Source organism: Vulpes vulpes, chromosome 6 (genome assembly GCF_048418805.1).
Source record: "Vulpes vulpes isolate BD-2025 chromosome 6, VulVul3, whole genome shotgun sequence".
In the NCBI taxonomy this organism is placed as follows: domain Eukaryota; kingdom Metazoa; phylum Chordata; class Mammalia; order Carnivora; family Canidae; genus Vulpes; species Vulpes vulpes.
The window spans coordinates 124,124,797-124,138,303 of record NC_132785.1 but is presented as its reverse complement, the minus strand read 5'-3'; positions in this window follow the sequence as shown (position 1 = coordinate 124,138,303).

The window sequence follows — 13,507 nt, the reverse complement described above, 5'->3', positions numbered from 1 at the left end:
AGATGAGCCAGAGAGCAGGCCAGTCAGGAATCTCCACCTCTATCCCTCCCCACCCTCATGAAACTAGATTGAACCTGAGTTCTCTTACCTGTAAAATGGGAGCTCTGATGCAGATTCTGGTTATCTCCAGACTGATGGGGGCACAAAAGCAAAATAATGAATGTGGAAGGGTTTTGCTAGGTATAAATGCAATTATATTTGTATAATAATATATAATTATATTATTGGGTCTTTTAAAACAGCTGGAAGGAAAACTAAAGAGTGAGCAAATTAAACCAATCACCTAGGTATTCTATGCTGATTATAAATATATATGTATGTTTATTGTACAACATAAATTTTAAAAATACACCTAAAAAGCTTTAAAATAATAAAAAATTATTTTACATTTACCACCCAGAATAAAACAAAATTTTGCTATACTTTATACCGTATTTTCCTTCTAGTTTCTATGTTTAAAAAAATAAATATTACATTAAGTATTTGTATGTATTTATATCATGATCAACGTATGTGTGTATTTAACTTGACATCACTATGGCTACGTGATGTGACATTTGCCATAGTTAGGTCATATAGCTGTACCCTATAATGTGGTGTAGTCAAAGTGATGCCACGTTGTGGATGCAATACACAATATAGTTATAAATTATTTCATATGGTTATAGAATATATATATATATATACACTCATGAACATATATAAAATGCAGGTTTACATTATTAAGTATATTATTATAAAATTATTAGTACCATTTATTAATTTTTTGAAAAGTAGGTAAATCACATTATTTTAAAAAAATCAGCAGTACAGGGGTACCTGGCTGGTCAGTCAGTATAACATGTGACTCTTGATCTCAGGGTTGTGAGTTCAAGTCCCAACACTGGGCATCTGGGCATAGAGCTCATTAAAAAAAAAAATTAACAGTACAAAGGCAGAGACTTCTCTCATTGCTACCATTTTTCTTCCAAAAAAGCAATAATTGTCATTGATGAATGATAATATACTGGACACACACTGTTATATACTTTTCTTTTTTCACTTAAAATATAGCTTCAAGATCACTCCATATCAGCACATATGTAGATCTGCTTCTTTCTTTTAATGGCTGCATGGTATCACATTGTAAGGATAAGTTATGTTTTATTTAATCTACAAATCTAAGGTGAGTTACTTCTAATCAATTACAATCCCAAACAAAACCCGAAAAAGCACACTTTAATGACTAACCATCAGTACAAAAGAAAGGTAAATTGCTAAAATAGAACCAGTATGAATCGTGTTAAGTTCAATACTCATGGGCCAACTTTTCCTGCCAAAAAGATGTACTGATTTGCCACTTTACACGTGTAATGAATGCAAAGTCCTTTTTCCCCATTTTTAATTACATTTTGCATTTTCCTTATTATGAACAAGTTGAGAAAATATTTTTAATAGTCATTCATGTTTGGGTTTTTTTTTTTTTTTGATGAGTTGTCTAACATTTTCCTCTGTCTTTCCACTGTATTGTTTTCCTATATTAGTGATTTATAGGAACTCTTCATATATTAAGGAAATTACTCTAAGATATATTACATGTATATCAAACTCACAGGAGTTTGAAATTTATAAAAAGTAAAACGTATCAATCTTTACCTTATGGCTCTGGACCTTGTGTCATGCTTTAAAAGACTCTCTAATTCAGAGAAATCACCCTGAAGAGCGAGGAGCAGATCAGCGTCAGGTAGAGAGAAAGGTCCACGTGCAGAGAAGGCAGAGAGGACCGGAGCAGCTGGGAGCATTCGTAGGCTGAAGAGCAATGTGGCACAGGCCAGATGAGAGAAGATCATGAATGATTTGTGGGAAGAATGAGAAACCTTTGAATGGTGCCATTCAATCAAGGAAGGGACTTAACCAGATTTATGCCCTGAACACATCACAGCGGGATGAGTAAGGGATTGATGGCGGAACTAGGGACAGAGTAAGGACTGGAGCCCAGGTGAGTGGTGCTAGAGGATCTGGGGAGCATGGGGCTGTTTGAGTGGGGAACATGGGTGGACTTGCAATCTCTGTAATGGGGACCAGAGGTGAGGAACCTGGCACAGAAGAATACTAGGTGAATGGAGATCCCGTTTCAGGTAGCAGGAGGTGACAGGCGGCAGAGACAAACGCTGCGCTTTGGGACATGCTAATCTGGAGGTGCCCTTGCAAAATCCGTATGAATCCACATCAAGAAGGTTGCGGTCTATAGTAGGTGGTGCTCGGAAGAGAATGACGCAGGTATTCACGGTTCCCTGCAGCATTGACTAAACTTTCCCCATCGCAGTGTCCTCCTCTGTAAAATGAAAGACATAACTTAGAAGGAGAGAGAATGATGTGCAGCCCCTAGCATAGGACCCTCCAAACATAGCCCTCCCTCCACCCCTCCCCTCCGATGTCAAATACAACAAGTGGACACAGGCACATCTTTTATACTAAAAACGCACACGTATTAGTTTGCTAGGGCTGCCATAAAGTACCCCAGTCTGGGTACATTAAACAACAAAAATTAGTTTTCTCACAGTTCTAGAAGCCGGAAGTCCAGTGCAGAGGTGTGGGCAGGACTGGTTCTCTCTGAGGCATCTGTCCTTGGCTGGTAGAAGGCTGTCTCCCGCCACGTCCTCACTTCATTTCCCTTCTATGCATCTCTATGGTCTGAACTTCCTCGTCCTCATAAATGCTGGTCCCATGGGATTAGGGGCCACCCAAAGGACCTCATTTTATCTTAAGGACCTCCATGAAGACCGTATCTCCAAATCCAGTCGTGTTCTGAGATTCAGAGTGTGAATTTGGGGGCACACTCTGTCCAGCACAGTGTGCATGGTAAGTTTCGTGCCCTCAGCTGGGCCCTGAGGATATGGGAGTGGGTGAGGTTCAACCCTCACCTTCGGGGAGCACAGGGGGATAAATGGGCAAGATGTGATCAAGTACTCAATCAAGTATAACCAATCAGAGAGAGTTATGTGTGCAATCCTTGCACGAGAGCACCAGGAACGTTGCATCGGGCAGAGTGCGCTCAACCGGGGGATAACTACGCACACCTGGACGCACCCTGACTACAGAGAACACTGTTTTTTTTTTTTTTTTTTACCTTCATCAAACTTTAACCCACAGTGTCCTGCTTCACAATGTGCAAAACATTTTCACACCAACGATATCATTCAGTCATCAAAAGGGCTCACAAGGAAGGCAGGGCAGGGGACGCCGCCCTGCTTCCTAGCCAGGGATATTGAGGCACAGACAGGTGCAGTGGTGCAGAATGCCCATTCGGCCCTCCTTCCGGACACCGTCCTGCCTCCCAGGAAAGCAATGTGCGCACAGCAGAGACTTTGAGACAGAACAAGAGATGGAAATCCTGAAAAGAAGCACCTAGGAAGGCCATTCTGAAAACCAACCGGACAACAGTGAATGCCAGCTTTTCTGCCAAATTGCAAAGATTTAGGCCTCCCTGGCTCTTCTCTGCTTCCCATCGCAGCGACTGCCGCTGCAGGAGTGGTGCCAGAGGGTCACGAAGGCAGGCCCCTCCATCACCGGTGAGTTCCTTAAGGCTCCTCTCTCGCCCCTATAAAGTCACTCAGAGACGAAGAAGGTCTAATTGAGCAATAATGACCGGGCTGAAGTCTTTCCGAGACACATAATGGGATGTTAAAGGCTCCAATCCTGACCCTCTAGCTGCCTATTATGAGACTGGTAAAGACAGATAAACAGATCATTAGGGCCCCTATAAACCTCGGACATTAATCTGAAACACTCCTCTTCATAATGCTTCAGTCCTGCCTCTTCCACTCATAAAAAGAAAAGTGTGAAGGTTTGGCATTCGACGTGGGTTTTATTTCTACCCCTTTTTTTAAATAAATTTTATTTATTTATGATAGAGAGAGAGAGAGGCATAGGCATAGGCAGAGGGAGAAGCAGGCTCCATGCACGGGGAGCCCGACGTGGGATTCGATCCCGGGTCTCCAGGATTGTGCCCTGGGCCAAAGGCAGGGGCCAAACTGCTGTGCCACCCAGGGATCCCCTTATTTCTACCTTCTTTAGGTTATCATGAGTGTCAGGAAAGCTGGAGAAGCTGACTCTGGTTATGTCTCTCAGTGTACTCGACTTGTGGGGTTTGCGAGAAAGACACCTTCCCCACCCCACCACCTACCACCTTCCCCCACTTGGCATCTCGTGGAGAAATTGCTGCTTGATGGCGCCCCTGATTGAAGTGGGCTTGGTTCCTCCTCTGGATGAGTGTGTGTGTTTGATGTCCTTATGTGAGTGTGCCTGCATGCATTCGTGTGCGTATTTGGTGTGTATATTTGTGTGCATTTTTTGGTGTGCCTGTGTGTGTTTGTGTTTGTATGAGTGTGTCCCTGTGTGTCTGTGTGTGTGTTTGTGCATTTGCGTGCATGTTTGATGTACCAATGTGAGTGTATGTACGTGTTTGTATGTGTATTTGTGTGCATATATGGTGTGTGTGTTTGTCCCTATGTCTGGTGTGTCTGCATGTGTTTACGAACGTGTTCGTGTCTCTACTTTTGTGTTATGTGTCTGCACGCATGTTTGATGTACATATGTAAGTGTGCATGTGTGTGTTTGTATACAAGTTTGTGCGAATGTTCGGTGGATTTGGAGGTGTGTGTGCACGTGTGTGCACATGCATGTTCGTATGTGTAGGGGTGTAGCAGAGACATCTGAGTGAAGAGGTAGAGAGAGATTAAATGACAAAATCCCCAAGGCTGGTCTGGGGCCTCCGAGCCAGCCCCAGAAGCAAACCTGAATGCTCACCATTCCTCCCAGTAGGGAATTATGGAGCGTCATCTCGAGGCATGGGCTTGTGTTCCACTGGGAAGAAGAAAATAAGGAAGCAAACAAATAAAAGGGCAAGACGGCTGAGGTTGCAGGAGGTGCTAAGCAGGAGTGTCGCAGGGCCATCTGGTAGGTTTGCTGGGTGGTTGGGATGAACTTAGAGCTTAGATCTGGTGGTTGGGGACTAGGGCTCTGGGTTCCGGGCTGGAGCCCCAAGCACAGGCCTTGGGGCAGGAAGGAGCTGGAATGCCATGTTTCAGAATGAACTCTTGTTTTGATCTCTCCTGGGCTCTGGAGAACAAAAAAGTCCCATGGCCACCCTTCGGCTGGGTGGTAGAGGGGAGCCCAAGACAATAGCGATGTAATCCGGGAAATCTGCTTTCCTACCTTTGACGGAGCCTGGCCAGTCCTAGGCCCACGGTCAGGATTCTCCAGACACCTGCTAATTAAATTCCTGACTTAACATCACAGAAGTTCTAGGTTCATTTCGGGCTCTTGTCTCCTGCTTGGCAGAAACTGAGCTATCAGCAGTCAGGAAGAGAGAAACTGAGACAAATTAAGAGAAAAGGAATCACGGGGTACAAATGAAGTCACCTTGACTGACAGTATGGTGCACTCCCCTGCACCCGTGCTCGGAGAGCCAGCCGCCCGCACATCTCGCTGGCTGACACCCGGGCCCAGAGACTCTGGGGAGAGCCCTGCCTCCCCTCGAGGTCCCCGGAGGACCTGGCACTCGAGCCAGCACCCCCACCCACGTGGGCCAGCCTCAGCCAGTGGGGAGATGGCGGGATGCTGTTCCCTCTGGGTGCTGTGGTCTTCCCAGGCCCTGCGCAGGGCTCCCAGGGCAGGTGAGGCTCTCCTGCAAAGAGTTTATAGAAGGAATAGAAGTTCTGAGTGCATCTCCCAGTGAGCACTCTTGCTGACAGTCTGAGAAATGCCTGCAATTGTACACACACGTTTATGCGCATGGACTTGTAAGCATCCTGGGTCCTGGGAGAGGATCTGTAGTTCTCAAGGGATCCTCCAAGGTCTGTGATCTCCAAAGCATTAAGAACAGCCTTAGGTAGACATCGCTCCCATAGCTAGTCCGGCAATCTTACCTCTTCCCTTAGAGACTGTTCCTTGTCTTTCAAGACCAACACCAAATGTGTCTGCCCATGAAAACTTCCTCACAACCACTCCCTCCCTTCTCCGAGTTGTGCCGGATGCTGGCACATAGCCCTCTGCTGTCTACCACTCTCTGTCATAACCGATTATTTTCAAAGACTAGCTTTCCCTTCCAGAGAGGATTCCCTCAAGGATCTTCATGAAGCCTCACTTGCATCTCCAACCCGGGTCTAGTACACTGCCTGACACGCGTGCTCAGTAAAAATTTCCATGCATGCTTGCATGAGTGAATGAACGAAAGTAACGCTACTTCAACAAAGATGGCATTTTGATGAGCCACCGTGAACCTGCCTGTCCTCATCCTGGGATTCCAGAATAGAGGCTGAGGTGAGGCCTTCGGTCTGTCGCCTCCTAGGATTTGGAGAGCAGCCCAAACCTTGTCCCTGAATGAAGCACCCTGCCAGGACTGCAAGCGTGATGGGACCTACATGCAACGCACAGAATGGCATGACACTGGCGCTCTTGAAAAGCCAAACTCCCACGTTCGATGACCAATCAATCAGAATTGGATTATTGAGGAAGTAGAGCGATGTTCCTCCAGGTGAATCACATTGGTGTTGACGGAATCCTGTTTTAGCAAAATATGGTTTCTGAGTCATCTTTAGTGTATGAATGGGTAAGTCTAGAGCCCGTCGGTCTTGTGTACCACCATCAATTAATCTGTCTGTCACCACTGCCATTTCTTCACTCTGCTGCGTTGTTTTGCTGGCTGCAATGCTTCACCCTCCCTGCCTCTATGGCCTCACCAGGGGTGGAGTGGGCTTTGCCCTGTGACTTTGGTTTTGGCATCAAAGCTGCTTTGGCCAAGATTGTATACGCAGAAGTGACAGCGTGTCAGTTCCAAGCCTGAGTCTCCATGACCTGGCATGTTTCTACTTCTGTCACTACCACAAGGAGACCATGCATGTCCTGGAGGAAAGGGGCAGGCCTGTCTCACCCAACAAATGCATGAGCAGCAAATGCTTATTGTAGCAAGCCAGACGGTTTTACGGTTGCTTGTTACTCGGCATTGTTGTGTCAACAACTAGCTGATGCATCCCTGACTCACTTTTTTATCGTTGTGTAACAAATTACCATAAACTTAGAGGCTTAAGACACTACAAATTAATTACTCACAGATTCCCTGGGGGCAGGTTAGCTGGGTCTTTTTCTCAGCGTCTCATCAAACTGAAATCAGGGTGTTGGCCAGGGCTATATCCCCTTCCAAGCTTCCCGGGTCTTGGCAAAATTCTGTTCATTGTGTCTGTCTGGTTTCTACGAGATGCTTGTCACAACATACCTTCCTCAACGGTCACCATCCCAACACGACTATAGGCAAACAAGAGAATCTCTCTGCTTTTCAAAACTTTTGGGGCGCCTGGGTGGCTCAGGGGTTGAGCGTCTGCCTTCAGCTCAGGGTGTGATCCTGGGATCCGGGATCGAGACCCACATCAGGCTCCCTGCGAGGAACTTACTTCTCTCTCTGCCTGTGTCTCTGTTTCTCTCTCTGTCTCTCATGAATAAACAAATAAATCTTAAAAAAAAAAAAACTTTTCAAAGCTGACCTGATCAGGTCAGACCAAGGTGGGATAATCTCCTTTTTGACTAACTCAAAGTCAACTGATTCTAGACCTTAATAACATCAGCAAAATCCCTCCACCTTTGCCGTCTAACCTCATTGTGGGAGTGACAACCATCATAGACACAAGCTCTGTCCCGTTCCAGAGGAAGGGATCTATGCAAGGTGCGTATGCCAGGGCATCTTAGGACTCTGCCTACCATAGTCTTCAATATGTCTAGTGACACAGAACCCTATTCTCACTTGGCCTAGAGTTGCTTTGGGAGAATTTAATGTTGGGGGTCCAAGGGGACTTCCATCTCCAAACGTAAGTAATGTTTTTGTTCTTTTTTTTTTTTAGATTTTGATTTTTTTCCTCCATCCCACTCCAGGAGTGTTTGACAGAAAATTCAAAAGCATGAATTTGTAAGCTGAAGAAAACCTCAGTCTGCACCCCCACCCCAAGCCCTGAGCCCCAGACCACAATAGATCATAGCAGGAGTTTATGGAAAAAGGACATCAGATAGAGATGACATGGTACAGATAAGACCTGAGAAATAAATGTCTGTAAACGTGGTTCAGTGAGCCACGCCACAAAGGCCGCTGCACCGGAATGCCCTGGATGAGGCCAGCACTGGCCCCGGTGATGCAGCCACCGTGCCTGGCCACATAGAAAACCAGCAGTTACATCTCACTTTCTTTGGAGGCTTTGGCTTCAGAGAGTCAGATTTAAATCCTGATTCTACATTTAAGTCTTAACCAATTGCACTAGACACACACACACACGCACACACATGATAGATTGTTAGAATTTCTTTTTTTTTTTTTTTAGATTTTATTTTATTTATTTATTCATGAGAGACACACAGAGAGAAGGAGGCAGAGACACAGGCAGAGGGAGAAGCAGGCTCCCTGCAGGGAGGTGGATGCAAGACTCCATCTCAGGACCCCAGGGATCATGCCCTGGGCCGAAGGCAGGCGCTAAACCACTGAGCCACCCAGGTGTCTTGACTGTTAGAATTTCTGTAATGAGCCCTGATCACTTTGCCTGGGTTGAAGTCCTCGGCCCACCTCTCGTTGACCTTGGGAAAATCACCGTGTCTGCACTTCCATTTTCCTTATCTAAAAAATAACAATAACAGTAAGAGGCAGACTTCTTGCTACCCGCAGTTGTGAGAATTAAATAAAGTAATAGACACCGTGAGATGAGCCAGCAGGGCTCGGCTGCCACAGACCCCAGCCGGTGGTGGTTCATTGCTTCTTTCTTCTGTTGATCGTGCTGTCAGGCTACAGAAAGACACACCAGGACGGTGCAAAAGTGAAGGTCAGCTGGGTGTGAACCCCCGCACCCTGGGTGGACGAAGCCCAGTGGGGGACACAGAATACACCAGCTACTTCAGTGCAGCACTTTAAATGCTATCCCCCCCCAAAAGGGAACAAGTAAAAGAACTTAGAAGCTTAGAACTTAGTGCAAGGAACGTACATGAACAAGGACGTGGGTGTGGAGGGGGAGGTGGTCCAAAGAGAAACAGGTGTGAGGAGAGCTCATTAATTCTTGAAAAAAGGATGGTCCTGTCTCTTGATCTCATTTTAAGGGAAACACTGGTGGCAAGAATGTGTTCTGGGCCTCGGGAACCCAAGAAATGGGTCACCTCGGGACTGTGAGGTTAGAGACCAAGGCGCCCCTCCGAAAATGCGGGGATCGGCTTCTGCGGGGCCTGGTGGCAGTTTCTGGAACCTCTTTGTTTATACCCGGCAGTACATAAACTCGAATAAACTCGAAATTTTAATGCAGGTTCAATTCAGATGCAAATGGCTCTGTCCAAGTGGTAAATGGGAAAGAAAGACCAGGATGGCAGCAGGGACATTATTCCTCCCCGCACCATTTCGGTGTTCTCTGAGTCACGACGATATAAGTTTGGGTGCTGAGCTATCGCCTCCCGGGATGAGTAATGAGGGACCATCCCCCATCCGTTTTCCCCGTGAGCCGGATGGCAAATCCAATTAGTTATCTCTGAGGACAACCCGTAAATATTATCAGGACATAAAATATTGTGGGCATTTGGAAAGAAAATACAGTCATCTAAATATTGATGTTTTTCAACTGAGGATTGGAAGCGGGATTTTAGAGCAGAGAAGCAGTTTAAGGCGAGGTCGCTCAGCCTCCCTGGTTCAGAGGCAAGCAGGGCACAGCTGGGGACATCAAGTTTTGGGTTTTATTCCTTCCTTCCACCATCCGTTCATGAGATCAACGAGCCCAGAGGCACCCCCCCCCCCTCCAGCCAGGCCCGGTGTGGGACCCTGGAATTCAAAGATAAATAAGACACCATCGCCAGGATGGAGCAGTCTCTAATGTGCTAGGAGAACTGAGTGAGTGAACTGACCATTTTTTTTAAAGACTTTATTTATTCATGAGAGACACACACAGAGAGAAGCAGAGACACAGGCAGAGGGAGAAGCAGGCTCCATGCAGGGAGCCCGATGTGGGACTCGATCTCGGGGCTGCAGGATCACGCCCTGAGCCAAAGGCAGATGCTCAACCACTGAGCCTCCCAGGTGCCCCACAACTGACCATTTTCATTTGAGCGATGACTAAAGACAAAGAAGCCCAGGCCTGTAGGCAGGCATCGGCCAGGGTCTCTAATCCACTCAGATAAGTAATTGTTCACTCAAATGCCTCCAGGGGCCAAACTGGTATTTTTCTATAAGTGAGGAGACCGGCTGTGAGGTGCCTGGGCAGCGTGGAGACGATGGTGACCTGCGGAGTGCCTGCCCTGTGTGAGCAGGGCCAGTGGAGGCCACACACATATACAGGCTCAAAGTGGCCAACGCTCTCAACTGACTCCACAGAAATTTGAAATCTAGATTCATCTCACGAGATCGCCCAATCCGTGATGGTGAGCAACAGATTCCAATATTTTAGACACCCAAGGGGGCTCAGCAATCCACGCCCGTGCCCCGTTTATGGCTCTGGGATTGCCAGTTCGTGGCTTCTGATTTATTCATAGTCCTAGGAAGCTCTGCAGAAGTGTTGTCTACAATGATGAATTTGATCTTTCGCAGAGGTAACTGCAGAGATGGGGGCACCGGGGTGCACAGAGGTTAATAACAGGTCCTTATTCTGCAAGATTGTTCCATCTGCCCATTGAGAAAATGATCAGATGAAGGAATGAATGAGCCGGACAGCAGAGCCGAGGCAGGGATTCCAAGCAGAGGAAATGGTACATATGACAACAAGGCAGATTGGAACGCAGATGCTCGGGGAACCCCTGGGACTGCTGGAGCTAGGGGGGAACGTGGTGGGATCTGCGATCAGGGAGGGGCAGGGATCAGGCCACGAGCCTTGAAGGCCAGACCAGGCACAGGAAACTATTCTGAAAATAATGCATAAGAACTCGGGCGAGGGCAGCCCTGGTGGCTCAGCGGTTTAGCGCCGCCTTCAGCCCGGGGTGTGATCCTGGAGACCCAGGATCGAGTCCCACGTCGGGCTCCCTGAATGGAGCCTGCTTCTCCCTCTGCCTGTGTCTCCGCCTCTCTCTCTATGTGTCTGTCATGAATAAATAAATAAAATCTTAAAAAAAAAAAAAAAAGAAGAACTCAGGCAAGTTTCTCATCTGTTCTGTGACTTTGTTTCTCCAGCTGCAGAATGAGGACAATGGAGCGCCTACGTCCCGGGGCCAGCATGAGGACCTTCAAGGTTCCCACGCCGACAGCGGGGCCGGGGTGCTCAGAACCGCAGGGCCCTCGCCACCATACGTCACTGTCGTGTCAGCACTGACCTCCCTCTGCCCAAGAGCAAGCCCAGGCCACACCGGCTGCTCCGGGGACACAATGTGGCCCGGCAAGTGACAGCACTCCAGATGCTGAGAACGTCGTTGCTGGGGCCACGTCTCTGTGGGGTCAGCGGAGAGCTGCCAGGGGAGGAGCTGCTCTGACTTTCATGACCTTATGCCGGGATCACAGGGTTGAGTCCTGCAGACTCTCAGGAAATCGGTTCCTTCCCACTCCAGTCACACCGAGACACTGTCATGTGTGATTCCGGCTTTCAGATTCATGGGTCACAGGTGTCTGCGATCCCAAGGCCTTGGACTTTTTTTTTTTAAGATTTTATTTCTTTATTCATGAGAGACACAGAGACAGGCAGAGGGAGAAGCAGGGTCCCTGCAGGGATCCTGATGGCAGGACTTGATCCCAAGACCCCAGGGTCACAACCTGAGCCAAAGTCAGACGCTCAACCACTGAGCCCCCCAGGCGGCCCAAGGGGGTGGACTTTAACGTGGTAAAGCCTACAGGGCCCCAACTGGTGCTAAGTCATCATGACAGTACCAGGTACCACGCCCTTGCCCACCCGAGCACCACCAATCTGCAGGTTGACACCGAAATGCAGCCATGATGATCTCCATTGCCCAGAGGAAGAGACAGAGGTTCCTAATGGTCAGCGAGTTGCCCAGGCCACGGGGCAAAGAGGCCGTGAGGCCAGCTCTGAACTGCTCTTTCAGGGTGGCTCAGAGGACCAGGTTCCTGGCACCATCGCAGCTGGCCTGTCCTGCAAAAGTCAAAGCATGGGAGGGCTCTGATATACCGAGTTGCTGGCTGAGGACAGCAGAGGGGTCAGGACTACCGCAAAAACCCTCCCTCGCCCCCTGCAGCAGCTGCTTCCACCCCCGCCTCCCACCTCCACCACAAATAAATAAATAAACCCAGAACAAGAAAAAGGAAAAAAAAAAAAAAAGTTTCTGACTTTCTGTAACCTTTTCTTAGAGTTCAGGTTATTTTTTTAATGCATTTGTCTGCTTTAAAATTGTCTCCTTAGCCTCTCAAGGGAAACCGATATAATACACCATCACATCTCTCACCGGAGAAAAAAGAACACTTACTCTTAATAGGTGGCAATTTTGCCAGATGTTATTGACATAGTAAGTGCGAAATTTCCGTGCTACTCAATGCAGAGCGCAGCAGATTAAAGAACAATGAGTACAGTGCAAAATGAAGTTTCAAAAGCCGCAGTGTCAAAGTCAGGGAAGGTGTAAAAAAATTACATCTTTGCAACACTATTAAGAGCAAGTTTACTAATTACTCCATCCAGCGCAGATTTCAGAGCAAATGCCCCAAGACTAGGGAAAGTTTCACAAGTGTTATTTTTCCCCCCTCTGTGCTTGTCAGCATTTCTTTCTCAAGTGGCAGGGAGAGAGGGAGAGAGGCAGAGAGAGTGGAGGGGTGCAGGGAGCGGGGTGGAGCAGGGGTCCGTGGGTCAGCAGGTCGCCATGCCCATCGGCCCACCCCCTAGACAGCCTCCAGCAGGTGACATGGGAACCCTGACCACCCAGCTCCCCAGAACCGATTTGGACACGAAGAAACAGCTCAGCGACGAGAATCACACAGTCTCCAAGGCAGGTCCTCAGGCCTTCCAAGCTCATCCCTCTGCTCTTTCTTTCCAACACAGCCGTGGATTTAAATCGCTTTTGAAGCAGTGAAAATCCTTTTCCGAACGAAATCTGAAATTTCCGAAATACAAACCAGATGAAAGCAGAGCTACTCCACCGGGGACTGGGAGCAGTGAGGTTGTCCAGGGCTCCAGAGAATCCCTTGCTCTGTGTTCTGCATTTCTGGGGTGGGGGTGGGGGTGGGGGTAGGTCCCCAAGTGGCCTCCACTTGTGACCCGCATGTGACAGTGCATGTGTGACTGTGACACACACATGCACATACACGTGAGGGGCAAGGAACTGCTCAGGGAATTTACCACGTTCTCAAAGAGATTTCTGATTCTCCCCCAATTTTTTTTTTAAAAATCAAACCTCAGGAAGTACATGATGTCGATCTTGCTTCGGAAGTTTTACTCACTCCGCTGACAAATATGCCCATTCGCTGACATCTTGACTTAATAAAAGCCACAATTCCTGGGAACATACAGTCAGCGCCAACTTACTTTTTCAATTGAACTTTTTATTTTGACATAATTGTAGGTTCACACGCAGTTGTAAGAAGTAATGCAGA